Genomic DNA, 15,136 nt, shown 5'->3' with positions numbered 1-15,136 from the left:
ATGCCTTGTCATATCAACATCAATCATCATTGCATCATAAAGTATAAAGTACTTAGCCTCCGCGCCTAAGTTACTGACGTTGGGTGAACTAGGTTGTTGGACTAATCCTCCCTAAGCCAAACAAAATTTATAAACACTTAAATAACCTAAATATAAGTATAGAGGTAACTCAAGGGTCGAACCCAAAGGAACGGTAATGTCTAGTGCTTTCGATTTGGGTGCCTAAGCTAGGTCGAAGACAAAGGAAAGAAGGTGACACTAACAACTACTTAAACGAAGAAACCGAACAAATAAAGTGCTAGGGATTAGGATTCACATATAATAACAATGAACATAGAAAATTGGGATAGGAAGTTGACTAAGTCGAGTGATGCCAGGGAAAACCAATCATGCAACCAAAAGAGCATATCAAGCTATTTTCCTAGAGGTCTAACTAGCGTCAACTACGATAAACTCTAGCTAGGAACTTCACAAGACACCTCAATCGTTAAATGCAAGCCATAAATCAATGGTCCATATCAATGTGAACCTACAATGCAATCTAGTGTGAATAATTAGGGTGATCAAGCCTAAATCAAACACACACATGCACATAATCAATCAACCAATTTAATCACATCATCAACTCCATCAATTATTCCCCAATTTACATCAATCCATCACATCATATAAGCTTCACCATCACCCTATCAAGCAAACTACTCTAGCAACATCATCAAATCAACAAAGAACTATAGAAAACAAGAATCAACACTCAAAGAAGAACAATTACTCTAATCAAAGATCAAAGATCAAAATCCAATAAAAAAACAAACAAAAATGAATATTAAACAAAACAATAAATGAGATATAGTTTAGAAATGCTCATTGATAATAGAGAAGATCTCCGATACAATTGTCACCATTGAATCTTCAATCTCTCAATCACCATTGTGTAGACACCTAAAAATGTCTCCCCAAAACCAAACCCATTGATGAACGCCTTTCACCGCCATTATTGGTCGGGTTAAGTATTTAATATTTGGAGTTCTTAAATCCATGTTCTATCCAATATATTTCATGAACCAATCCAATTTCTAGCTCATTTCCCTAAACCATAACTTATTTTCCACTTTTCGTGTCCACATCACAAAACCGAGAGTAACTGATTTTATGGATATAAAAATTATTATTTTAAGGTATAGGCCTTTAAATAAGCTTTCCAAACATATATCATAAGCCCAATTCCGAGCTATAACGAAAAAGATATGAGCAAAACACTAAACTCGACCTAAAATCAACACCCTTCCACTAAAACGACCATATACTAAAATATACAAATCATTTTGACCTGATTTTTATTGTTATGGAATGTAGAATTGATAATCTTTCCAATGATATACTATATGCCTTATTCAAAGTTACGGATCAAAAGTTATGATATTTTAAAAACGGGTAAAAAACTGGAATCACCGCGCACATTGCAAAAGCACCGTGTCACGGGAGTTTGCCCTGTCTGACGGTGCCTTCCCCCGTCTGACGGTGCCTTGTGCCGTGACACGGTAATGTACTTCGTGTCATAATGCCATTTTTGAAGCTCTTTCGCGACAAATTCCACCGTGGCACGGTACCTGTTGCCGTGACACATTACCTGCCACCGTGACATGGTATTTCCTACCGTGTCATGGTGCTTTTTCCGTGTAATTTCCGCGTTTTCCCATATCATGACACGGTGTACTGTACTGTGCCACGGTGTACACTGTCGTGTCACAGAATTTTCTCGTGTCTTTTCCGCGTAAATCCTTCACGCGTCTTCACTTCCCGTAGGTCAAATATTTCCCGCGTCACTCCAGTTTTCCACCGCGTCACGGGATTTTCCCCCATATGACGGTGCCTGACACCGTGTCACAGTATTCTCTGCCGTGTCGCGGTGTTATTTTTTAGGGTCTTTATCTTTTTAGGGTTCCGTGTGTTCCCTCTACTCATTTTCCCTATAAATAGGACCCCCCTTTCTGCAGTTTGGGGCATCAATAATCATTCTCTCTCACCTTACACCAAAAATAATTCTCTTCTCCCTCTTTAACCTAATTTCTAGCCTCCTTATTCTTCCAAAATAATTTCCCTAAGCACTCCAAGGAGTCTATACTTAACCCGAGGTTCCGTCCTTAAACCAAGGTGTGAAAGGTACAAATAACTGAGGGTTTGGACCAAATCAACTCTAATTTTATTTAATTTAATTTAATTTTCATTTACTTTAAATTTTTTTATTGAAGTTACTAACAGTTTATTCATGATGTAGCAATTTAAAGGAACGTGCGGAATGTGAGTAATTAATTAATTTAATTACTCTTATTTTATTTTAATATTGCTAGTATCATGATTAGGTTATTTTATATTCGATTTGACTAATGATATTATGGTTAAATTTCTTCCAATATTAATGTTAATTTTATTATATTTATTCACTAGTAGAAAAATACAAAAAGGCACAACTCTATGGCCACCAGTTTTTTAAAACCGGTGGCTTAAAAAATGGGCGGGATACGCAAATTCACATTGCCACCAGTTCAAACCGAACCGGTGGCATAAATGGTAAAGGCCACCGGTTTGAACCCGTGGCAATAATAAATTAAAAAAAAGCCCCCCTTATAAACCCCAAACCCTATCTCATTTCCCTCTCAGTCGCTCTTTCTCTCTCCTACTCTCCCCTCTCCCCTTTCTCTCTCCTGCTCTCCCCTCTCTTCTTTCTCTTTCAATTCGTCTTCTCTGTTCTCATCTCCTTTTCTTCGATCTTCTCCTTTGATCTCCTCGTCTCCTTCTCTTTCATTTCCACCATCACCAAGACCACCACCGCAACAATAAACCATGAAGACATGCACCACGAAGACATGCACGAGGTTTGTGTTTAATTAATCGATTTTTCTTGGTTAATTAATCGGATTTTGTTGGGTTTAATTGATTGATTTTCTGGGTTTAATTAATCATTTTGGAATTGTTTGGGTTTCTTAATCGATTTTAATTTGGTTTTTAATCGATTTTAATCAATTAATTCTGGGTTTTTATTTTTTTGAGTTCGTGAATCAATTTCTTGGTTTTATTCCCTCAGTTTTTTAACTTATTTCTGGGATTTTGTTTTTTTTTTTGTTTAATTTTTTTTTCTAAGTTTTCTTCTGGGTTTTTATTTCATTTCTAGTTATTGATTTTCCTGGGTTAATTAGTCGATTTTGGATTTTTTTGAGTGTTTTAATCGATTTTAATTCGATTTTTAATTGATTTTAATCTATTCTAAGTCGATCTCCTTCTGGGTTCTATTCGATTTAATTCTCATTTTGTTTTTCATTATCGTTTTGAAAATCAATTCGATTTTTTTTAGTTCGATTTCATTCTCATTTTTTTTTTTCTGGTTTTTTTTTCTTTTTTTTTACTGGGTTTTAGTTTTCTGGGTTTTTGTTTAATTTCTGGGTTTTGTTTATATTTTTGTGTGTTTTTTCTGGGTTTATTTAACCGATTTAAATCGATTTATGAGTACCATGCATACTGTTCTGGTTTTTTTTTTTTCGCAGCTTATTTATTTTATTTAATCAATTTTGTTTTTCTTTGATGTAGGTATATTGATTTAGATGTAGATGTTAAATCGAAGAATAAAGATGTAGGATTATTGATTTAGGTGTTATATGAGTTGTTTTTTAATTTTAATGTTGTAATTTTTTTTTTGGTTTTTTATTGTAATTTTTTTTTTAATGTTGGAATTTTAGTTTTGTGTAATTTGATTAATTTAGTTCGTTTAAATTGGAATTGTTGTATGAGTAATTTAGTTGTAGTTATTAATTTAGTTTTTTCACTCTTAAAAAGTGTACAATTACTAGATACTGATGAATATATATGTGTTTTTATGTATTTTACATATATATATATAGTTTCTACTACAATTTAAGTGAAATAAATGCAAATTTTTTTTTAGTTTTTTATGGGCATTATTGCCACCGGTTAACCGGTGGCAATACTTGTTAATACCATTAAAAAAAATGCGGGAAGCATTATTGCCACCGGTTAACCGGTGGCAATATTTGTTTTTGCCACCGGTTTTGAACCGGTGGCTTTTTAATAAGATTATTGCCACCCCCCAAATGGCCACCGGTTCAAAACCGGTGGCATAGGGGGGTTTTGAACCGGTGGCCAATTCATATTTTCGTCTAGTGATTGATCACTAAATTGCATGTTTAAAGGGAATATGTAATTGAAAATCACGACTAATAATATAATTTGGACAACCGGTTTAGGTTCGTTTTTAATCTTGTTATTTAATCAAGTGATCACGATATATTAGGATTATGTTGCATTAATATTAAACCGATTTAGCATAATAATAGTTTGGAGCGAATTGAATTTTTGTTTGTATGCCTTTGAGATCGCAGGAATCACTTTTCACTATAAGAATCGAGTAGAGGCCAATACGGGCGAATGTGACTCCATGACTCACTACGTACCATCATCCCTGATCCTCCTTTCGTGGTTCCGAACCATATGGAGTTAGTAATCTCATGGATTATGAATGGGGTGTAACTTTCACGGGTCAATCGTTGTTGCCTATCGTTGTCCCTTATCGTGGTTGCCTTTTATGATCCGTGAACGGTTTACAAGTTCCTTAAAAACTTGTTGGCAGCTCCCTACTTTCCTTGTCCCTAATCTTATATGTCAATTCCCACTTCCTATGAGTACCAAGCATATTCACACATGCTTTTAACGTAGGAGCACTTTGAGCGACGTCTACACATTGAAATTCCTCACTTTCTTCTCTCTAAAATCTACTCCTAAAACTAACCCAAAACTGGAGAGAGAAAGCTAAGAATATGATCAAAATCTAATATGAAAACTTGCCCCAAAAATCGGGTTTACAAAGATATTTGTAGAGGCGCGAAAACACCAAAAACCGAGCAACAAATACCCAGGGAGGCGCGCCCGCGCAGTAGGGGAGGCACGCCCGCACCATGGGGAGGTGCGCCCGCGCCAGGGGGGTGGTGCGCCCGCACCCGAGCTTTGCGCGGCTGCGCTTCACTTGGTTTCTTCTAAATTCTTGCGGCTTCGTGCGTTCGCTAAGGTCGCGCGACTATGATGATGATGAACACTAGGAGTGGCAGTAGCTAAAGCTCTAGATTAGTGGGTACACCACTTCTTAATGGTAGTACGACATGAGAGCGTAAGAGCCAAGACTTGGAATTTCCACTTTCTTACATCTTGAGCTTTCCAAATGCCGTGAGCTTGCTCCAAAGGCTTTCTCCACCTTAGTAGATCACCAATATCAAGACTCGAACCTCGTACAATACCTACAACCACGGAAATAGAGCAAATAAAGGAGAATAGCTAGAAAACCAACGAAATGCATAAAAGCTACAAAATAAGAGTGGAAAGGTAAAACTAAGCAACAAAGCATAAAACTAAGCATTTATTAAGCAAGAAAGCTATGAAAACAGGATAAAAACAACCTAAATGCTCATCAAATGGGTGCCATTTATGACACCCATGAGTTACCTAAATACTTTCATTATTGAGTCAACTAGGATAGTCTAAGATGTTACAATTCTTGTACTGTGAGAGACAAAGTTAACAGATTAAGCTCATTCAACATGCACCTTGAAAAACTTCTTCCTTTTTGTGTCTTTCTTTTTCAGGAGAGAGTTAGTACCCTTCACAAAAAAATGACGGAAATTGTTTGCTTTTTCGTGCACACACGAGTCATGTACGTTGAGTCATGTCGTGTCGAGTTTAGTCTAACGCATGTATTAAACACTTTGAGTCGAGTCATGACAAGTTTGTGCTAAAAACACATTAAGTCTTAATGGAGCCTTAGGAAAGTCCTAAGATAATTAAAGAGATGAGAAAAGTCCTATAGTTAAAAATATAAATACAGGTACAATCCAAAGAGAAAACGAGGATAAGAGGGGGTTAAGAAAAACTTACACATTAGAGATGAAGAGCTTTAATTTAAGCAGATTTGGTAGAAAGGAAACAACCAAGTTAAAGGTTCGGAGCGAAACCAGGCAATGAACAACAACAACATAAGAAAAGGGTATTTATCTGAAAATCCCGAGTGCAACGCCTGGCGACAAGCAAAAAGCACGGCGACAAGTCCTTCCAGCAAGCGCTGGTACGGCGACAAAGTGTGAAGCCCTGTAATATGGTTATATGGACCTTGTGCAGTAGTTTGGGTTCCTTGGTACGCCAGTTAGCCCCTCTAAACAACTTGACATGATCTAGTAATCAATTCGACTACAATCACATTAAGTGATTGACCTAATAAATGATCGTCTCACTTAGCTTAAAGCGCCTAAGCATTGGCTCATCGGAGGCACCGACATAATGGTTCATAAACAGAAGAGGCACCGACATAATGGTTCACAAGCAGCAAAAGCGCCGACGTACTGGTAATAGCGGAAGCAAAGTTCAAGCGAGCTTTTAAGGATTGACAAGCGTTGATCTTCCGTAATTTCCTTCAAAATATTATCGCAACCACTGGAGATGACTTCAAGCGAAGATATCTTCAACAACATTCCCTAGCTTGCGGAGGGTTGTCACGAACAATTGGAGGTGATTTCAAGCAAAGTTATCTTCGATCATATTCCCTGGCTTGCGGAAGATGGTCGCAAGGCGGTAGAAGATCGTTTCAAGCGAAGCAATCTTCGATAGTTCATTGATCGCGGATGGAAGTAGGTTGTTGGTCTACTAACCTTAACCAAATTAGAAATTTATAATACCTAAACTTACACTAAACAAGTTAGTGGCAAGTAAAGGGTCGAACCACGAAGACTAAGTGTATCAATTTGTGCAAATTAGACTAGTAGGAAAGGTTGTGAGATAGAGAGAGATTAAACCAAACACTACTAAGAGAAAATAACTAAAACTAGGGAAAGTGGAATCCAATCACATCAATGCATTAAACAACATCATACAAATAGATGAAAATGACCTCGATTAGGAACATCAACACATTTAACTCACTCTCGCACAATTAAGCATGTTATTTATCCTACTAAATTAATTCATTCTTGTGCAACTAGCCTAGCAAAGGTATGGAAGAATTTAGGGCTCTCAACCAACTTACTCCCGCACAATTGATTGAAAGCACAATTAAGAGCATAGAATCGATTAGCTAAAAATATTCTAGTCCATAAAAGCATCACCTATACACAATAATCAAGAAACAATTTCATACTAATCACAATCAATCATTCAATTCATTAATATAACCTTCATCCAATTCCCTAGAACAAGACCTAAGCTAAAATAATGAAGATAGACATGGAAAACAAGGTAAAATAAGAATAAAAACAAGATTAAACAAACAAACTAATTAATCTACTCAAATCAACAAACAAAAAGCAAAAACTAAGAATTAAGCAAAGAAATAAAGATGAGAGAAAGTTAGAAAATGCTCATTGAATAGATGAGAAGAAGTTCAACAAAGTTGCTTCTTCAACCTCTCAAAAACTCCATGGAAATCTAAACTTTATCTCTCTACAACTACTCCTAAACTAGAGAGAGAAAATCCTAATCTATCTAAAAGAGGCTAAACTAATCTAATCTATCTAAAATAAAATTTTGATTGAAAGTTAAGAGAGTATTAACCCCAAAAGGGATATTTATAATACAAGGAAAATAAAAGACAAATAAAAAGAAAACTAACTAAACTAATTAAATGACAAAACTAAGAATAAAAAGGAAGGAAAGGAAAAAGAAATTAAAAAGGGAAAAAGCAAACAAATCCCACCAAAAACAATCAGACCCCCGTAATTCCCCTTTCTCGTGGTTGCTCTAATTCTCATCATCAATTCCATCGCACGCATCTTCACCCTTCATCGACATCAATCAGAAAAAATCTTCATCAAGCATAACTAAATCGCGGCCCTCCGATTTTCAATAAGAGTCACGCGCGAAGCTCGTGAAATGGTTTGGTCGAACCATGGGTTGGTGCGGCCGAACTACGGGGTTAGTTCGGTCGAACCATGGGTGTGTTCGACCACACCTCTTCAAATTACAAAACCTCAAAAGTTTCTGACTCATACTTCGACCGAACTCCTATTCGGTTTGCTCGAACCCAAATGAACTTAAATTGCTCTGAATTTGGGTGATGCTTGTGCGAATTGATGGGGTTGATTTGGGTTTGCGGTGGCCGAGAATCGCAGGGAAGAGTTGCGGTTAATTGTCGTGGTTTTGGTGGACTGATGTGTGTGGTACGGTGGTGTTGCGGGTGCGCGAAGGAGGAGGGGATTGTGACGGCTGTTGCGGTGGTGATTGATGGTTAATTGTTGTTGTTTGTTGGGGAATTGGGAGCAATTTGGCTGGTGTGCGTGGTGAATTCGGGGGCTAATGGTGGTTGTTGGCGGTTTGTGAGCTGCGGGTTGCGTGAGGTGGTGAATGGAGGGGGAGAGGGGTTGCTGCTTGGTGTCGTGGTGAGTTGATGCGGCTGGTTGTTGTTGGTGGTTCAGGGCGGTAGATTGGAGGTGAGTTGGAGTTGTTGCAGGCGTTGTTGTGGCTGTGATAGGTGGGTGCTTTGATGGAGATTTTGGTAGCTGGTGGAAGGTGCGGTTTATGGGAGCAGGGGAGCTACTCTGGTGGTTGTTTGGTGTGTGGAAGTGGCTATTGACTTTTGACATGAATTCGGAAACCGAACTCACTTGACATAAAACCCGAACACCTACACACAAAACCGAAGAAAGGAATGAGAAAAATAAAATAGATATAAGTAACCCGAACACACCTACAACCAAAAACCGACACGAGGATAAAACAAAATATAATAAAATAAAACGAAGTAAAAATAAAATAAAATTAGTAAAACAAAATAAATGACTAAATTAAAACAAATAAGAAAATGTGAGAAACTAGGAACTTTTTATATAACAAGAACTAAAAACTTAAAGTATAAACATAGAAAATAATAGAAATTAAATAAATTAAGAAAATAAGCTAAAAACTATTAAAAACTACTAAAATACATAAAATAAAGATAAAAGATAAGAATAAGCAAATAATAGAAATAAAGAACAAAATGAGCTAAATTATTGGAAAATAAGCCGGAAAATTACTCAATAAAAACCCTAGAAGTGACATAAAAGTAACTTATCAAACTCCCCCAAGCTAACATTTTGCTCGTCCTCGAGCAAATTAACATGAAACACGAGAGAAGGAGAGTGAATTATTCAAGCAAAACTTAGACACTAACTAAAGGGGAATAAGAATGTACACTAACTCACTTTTGTAGGAATCACGGTCAATTTTAGAAACTAAAGACAAGCCCTTTAAATCCCTAGATCGCCCTAGAGGACGAGTGTGCTCTCGTGAGGGTGTCCTAAGAGTTTAACCCACAACTCTAAACAAAAACCAAGGCAAGGCAATAAAAAGAAAAGAAAAAGAAACATAAAAAAGAGAAAGAAAACACAAAGTTCATATTTGGACAAGAGATAGGAACAAGCACCAATGAATACAAACCTTTCTAAATAGACAAATGTATGCACGTTCCAAGATGTCAATGGTTGATTGAAACATAACATATGCTAAGCATAGAGAACTAATGGGGACACAATCCACCCTAGCCCCAACCAATCGGGCCGCTTTCTCTCCACTAGGTTCAAATCAACCCTTAATCTAGCTTCTCATGATTCCACGAAGGAACCGGAAAAAGATAAAGAAATGAAAAACTTTGAGAAGGTAATCCCGACATCTCAACTATGCATACTCTCTCCATAGGTTTGAAGTCTATCTCCCTCAACCATTCTTTGACCTAACCCCACTAAAGCAGGGTCTTTTATTGGGTTGTAACGTAAGGTTAAGGGTTAAGGCGGGTAAAAATTTGAAAATTTTGGTGATATTTCCTAAGTGAAGCAAAAGAGTGGCCTACTCTAAAAAACAAACTTAAGAAGTCTAAAAATATCAAACAAAAATACCAATAATGCCATCTCCCCCAAGCTTATTCAACACTAACACAATATATACCAAAACCGAAGTAACGCTCCCCCCTAGCTTGAACGAAGCATTGTCCTCAATGCTTAAACTAGGGAAGAAAACGAAACCAAACTAAAATATTTTTGTGTTTTTTTTTTTGTTTTTTTTTTTATATCCTTGCCTTTTTTTTTAACTATGGACGGCTTTTTCTTGAAACTTCATTTGATTTTCTTTAATTGCATCTTTCTTCTCAAACTTTTTTGCATTTTATTTTCAAGCTTAACTTTCAATACCGTACTTAAACCAATTCACAAAATGTCTTGTTCAATTTCAACACTCTCAAAACTCAAACCTCACATGTCAATGCTTCACTAACTAAAAGGGTTGGTAAACACAGGCCATTAGGTTTGTAACGCGGTTTAAACAAGAGCGGGAAACATTAGGCTCAAATTGGTTAATAAGTAGGTCGATGCGAAATAGAAAACCAAATTTGTAACAAAATAAAAATAAGATAAAGAAAAATGAGAAAATGTACCCTTTTCCTCCCCTAGAGTGGCTCGGTCACGATCTTGGGAGCTAGAGGTCAAAACAAGGATTAAGACATGCATAGTCAAGGATCCTAAATAGCCGCTCAACAAGGTGATGAAGGCTAGAGCAAATGAAGCTCACAAGGGATTATAACCAAACAAATACCAACCAAAGGTTTCAAATCCACTATAGAGAGCAACTCCATCTTCCCTCATTCCCGTGAATTAAGGCTTCATGGACCCCTAAAAGTTCTTAACCCGACTACCTTAGCATATAGTATCCTAGAGTCAACCAATGACACTCTCAAACCGTGCATACATTTACCACTTAGGAAGAAAAACATTCAAGGATTCAAGTCCCAAAACAAAATGTCCAAAATAAGAACAAACAAAACACATTTTGCCAAAATTACCTTGAAAGTAAACAAAAATCTTTTTGGATTTTTCAAAATAAAAGAAAAGACATGAAAATGCATATACTCAAGTGCATGGCATAAATGAATCAACATCCCACCAAACATGATATAATACCCTCCCCACAAGCTTAAGTGAGACAATATACTCAAATATAAACAAAATAATCCATGGGAGGGGAAAAGAAAGAAATCAATCCAACAAACCAACACAAGTCTAACGAGTCACCAACCATTAGAGAAAGAGCTAGGAAAGATATTACCGGATATTGGTGGGTGTAAACACCCGCAAATGAACCAATTTAACCTTTCAAAGCCGATTTCCTCTTGAATTGAATCTCGATTTCCATATGCTAGCAAAAATAGGCGTCAAACTTCCTAGATTCTTGATCCAAACCAATGCATAAGTGTATATGAAGTTATGTACCTAGCAAGGGGCACACAAAAATTTCCATGAGAGAAAATCTAATCTAAAAAGAAAAGAAAACGAAAGCAAAAAACACCTTGGGTTACTTCCCGAGAAAGGCTTGTTTAACGTCCAAGCGAGACCACTCTTTTAAATAATATTGCAATGAACGCAAGAGCTTATCAAATGCACTACTACACATTTCATATGATAACAAGTAGGCAAATGACGGGAGGAGAACGTGGAACTAGATTATTGCACGTAAGCGAGGAGGAAGATGCCAAAAGAAGGAAGAAAAATCAAAAGAAAAATCAAGAAAATAAGAAGAGAAAGAAGAAGAAAAATAAGGAAAAGAATAAAAAGGCAATACCTCCTCAAAATCTTTTTGGGTGGCACAATCACCCATTTCCTCAATAATAGGAGGATGAAAAGGGAGAGTCTCATCAAACAAGAGAAGGTTCTCAATAGGCTCTTTGACAAAAGAAGGGAGGAACATGGGATAGTAGGAGATGTGGTCAAATTTCCTTGAGAAAGGGACATGAGGAAGGGGAGGAGAAACAATGGTCTCTCAAAGCCTCACATCATCAATGAGGGCATGAAAATCAATCATAGAATCCTCAAAAGAACCCTCATGACTCACATCTCCATCAAACAAAAACTCTCTAATAGAAACAACCTCGTCCTCCTCTCTATCACAACGATGAACAACAATTCCCTCAATATCCTCAAAGCCTAGAGTCTCTAAACCATGCATGAAAGGATAAAGGTTTCTCTCAAACTCATCCCTTTCCCATGAAGCATTGCCAATGAACTCTCTCAAAAGGCTATAATATTTTGTTACACCTTCAATGAACATACTAGCCATAACCTCAAATGCGTCCAAAGACTCATGGATAGAAGGGTCACAAACATGCAAGGTAGACTCATCAAGATGGGGAAGGGGGTTGGAATCCTCAAAATTGACATTTTCTTCATTCACAACTCTTCCACCATCACTCAAGGGACTCTCAATCTCTCTTGATTTCTCAAACTCACCATTATCATCCTCATGAACTCCCTCATTCAAACATGAAGATGGCTCACTCACATCCTCACCAAGGGAAGCTCTCAAAGGGGGTGAATAAGGGGAAGGATGGCATTCAAGCTCAAATGGGGAAGAAAAAGGATCAAAATCCTCAAAAATCCTCTCATCACAAGAAAATCTCCCCTCACCTTCACACCCTTGCCCCACATCATCCTCAACAACACTCTCACACTCAAAGTGAGGTGCCTCACGTCCATCTAAATCAATCATACATCACTTGGGCAAGCCTCACTTCTCTCAATTTTTGTTCCTCTTGAAGCTCTTGGAGTTATTGGGTGAGATATTGCATTTGAGAGAGAATTTGGGCATCAATGTTATTGGGTTGAGGTTCATGATCAAAATCAAATTGCATATCATCAAAATTAGCACAAACCTCATCACAATGAGCATAAGAGGGAAAGGGGTCAACTTGCATACTTGGATCAACACAAGGCACATAAGAAGTATCAAGAGAATTCATGCAAAAATTAAAATAATCTTGGCATTGAGAATCAAAACAAGAAACATGAGATTCTCTATCAAAAGAATCCCTAGCAAGCCATGTGAAGAAATCCCAAGCATCATGAATAGACAAATGACAAAATCTACCATTATTCATGTCCTCAACCATTCCCCTAGTATACTCATTCATGCCCCAATAAGCTATACCACAAGCATCACTAAGAGAACACCCATGGTAACTAAGGAAACCATCTAGTCTTTCAAATTAAGCATAGAAGGGTTCTCCATCAAATTGAGGAAAAGATAAGCATGCCATTTTTATACAAAGAACAAAGAAAAGCAAACAAAAATCAAATAATATACAAGAACCTAGCTAATCTAATCAACACAAACAAATAAACATCTTAGTCCCCGGCAACGGAGCCAAAATTTGATCGCGGATGGAAGTAGGTCGTTGGTCTACTAACCCTAACCAAATTAGAAATTTATAATACCTAAACTTACACTAAACTAGTTAGTGGCAAGTAAAGGGTCGAACCACGAAGACTAAGTGTATCAATCTGTGCAAATTAAACTAGTAGGAAAGGTTGTGAGATAGAGAGAGATTAAACCAAAAACTACTAAGAGAAAATAACTAAAACTAGGGAAAGTGGAATCCAATCACATCAATGCATTAAACAACATCATACAAATAGATGAAAATGACCTCGATTAGGAACATCAACACATTTAACTCACTCTCGCACAATTAAGAATGTTAATTATCCTACTAAACTAATTCACTCTCGTGCAACTAGCCTAGCAAAGGTATGGAAGAATTTAGGGCTCTCAACCAACTCACTCTCGCACAATTGATTGAAAGCACAATTAAGAGCATAGAATCGATAAGCTAGAAAGATTCTAGTCCATAAAAGCGTCACCCATACACAATAATCAAGAAACAATTTCATACTAATCACAATCAATCATTCAATTCATTAATATAACCTTCATCCAATTCCCTAGAACAAGACCTAAGCTAACATAATGAAGAAAGACATGGAAAACAAGGTAAAATAAGAATAAAAACAATATTAAACAAACAAACTAATTATTCTACTCAAATCAACAAACAAAAAGAAAAAACTAAGAATTAAGCAAAGAAATAAAGATGAGAGAAAGTTAGAAAATGCTCATTGAATAGATGAGAAAAAGTTCCACAAAGTTGCTTCTTCAACCTCTCAAAAACTCCATGGAAATCCAAGCTTTCTCTCTCTACAACTACACCTAAAATAGAGAGATAAAATCCTAATCTAACCCTAAGAGAGAAAAATAAAAGAGGCTAAACTAATCTAATCTATCTAAAATAAAATGTTGATTGAAAGTTAAGAGAGTATTAACTCGAAAAGGGGTATTTATAATACAAGGAAAATAAAAGACAAATAAAAAGAAAACTAACTAAAATAATTAAATGAGAAAACTGAGAATAAAAAGGAAGGAAATGAAAAAGAAATTAAAAAGGGGAAAAACAAACAAATCCCACCAAAAACAATCAGACCCCCCCAATTCCCCTTTCTCGTGGTTGCTTTGATTCTCATCATCAATTCCATTGCACGCATCTTAACCCTTCATCGACATCAATCAGCAAAATCTTCATCAAGCATAACTAAATCGCGGCCCTCCGATTTTCATAAAAGTCACGCGCGAAGCTCGTGAAATGGTTTGGTCGAACCATGGGTTGGTGCGGCCGAACTACGGGGTTAGTTCGGTCGAACCATGGGTGTGTTCGACCACACCTCTTCAAATTACAAAACCTCAAAAGTTTCTGACTCATACTTCGACCGAGCTCCTATTCGGTTTGCTCGAACCCAAATGAACTTAAATTGCTCTCAATTTGGGTGATGCTTGTGCGAATTGATGGGGTTGATTTGGGTTTGCGGTGGCCGGGAATCGCAGGGAAGAGGTGCGGTTAATTGTCGTGGTTTTGGTGGACTGATGTGTGTGGTACGGTGGTGTTGCGGGTGCGCGAAGGAGGAGGGGATTGTGATGGCTGTTGCGGTGGTGATTGGTGGTTAATTGTTGTTGTTTGTTGGGGAATTGGGAGCAATTTGGCTGGTGTGCGTGGTGAATTCGGAGGCTAATGGTGGTTGTTGGCGGTTTGTGAGCTGCGGGTTGCGTGAGGGAGCAGTGCGTGAGGTGGTGAATGGAGAGGGAGAGGGGTTGCTACTTGGTGTTGTGGTGAGTTGTTGCGGCTGGTTCTTGTTGGTGGTTCAGGGCGGTAGATTGGAGGTGAGTTGGAGTTGTTGCGGGCGTTGTTATGGTTGTGATAAGTGGGTGCGTTTGATGGCTAGTGGTGAAAGGAATGGTG

General features: G+C 37.3%; 1 long non-coding RNA gene across 1 annotated transcript; it reads left to right on the top strand.

Annotated features, from left to right (window-relative positions):
* The first annotated feature begins 2,504 nt into the window (after window positions 1-2,504).
* Window positions 2,505-3,881, top strand: LOC110737343. Its single transcript, XR_002514368.1, has 2 exons — window positions 2,505-2,876; window positions 3,586-3,881. It is a non-coding gene; the product is annotated as an uncharacterized LOC110737343 (long non-coding RNA).
* The last annotated feature ends 11,255 nt before the right edge of the window (window positions 3,882-15,136 follow it).

The sequence above is a fragment of the Chenopodium quinoa genome, unplaced genomic scaffold (genome assembly GCF_001683475.1).
Source record: "Chenopodium quinoa cultivar QQ74 unplaced genomic scaffold, ASM168347v1, whole genome shotgun sequence".
Classification (NCBI taxonomy): Eukaryota; Viridiplantae; Streptophyta; class Magnoliopsida; order Caryophyllales; family Amaranthaceae; genus Chenopodium; species Chenopodium quinoa.
The sequence above is the reverse complement of the archived record's forward strand: the minus strand, read 5'-3'. Positions and strand labels throughout refer to the sequence as shown.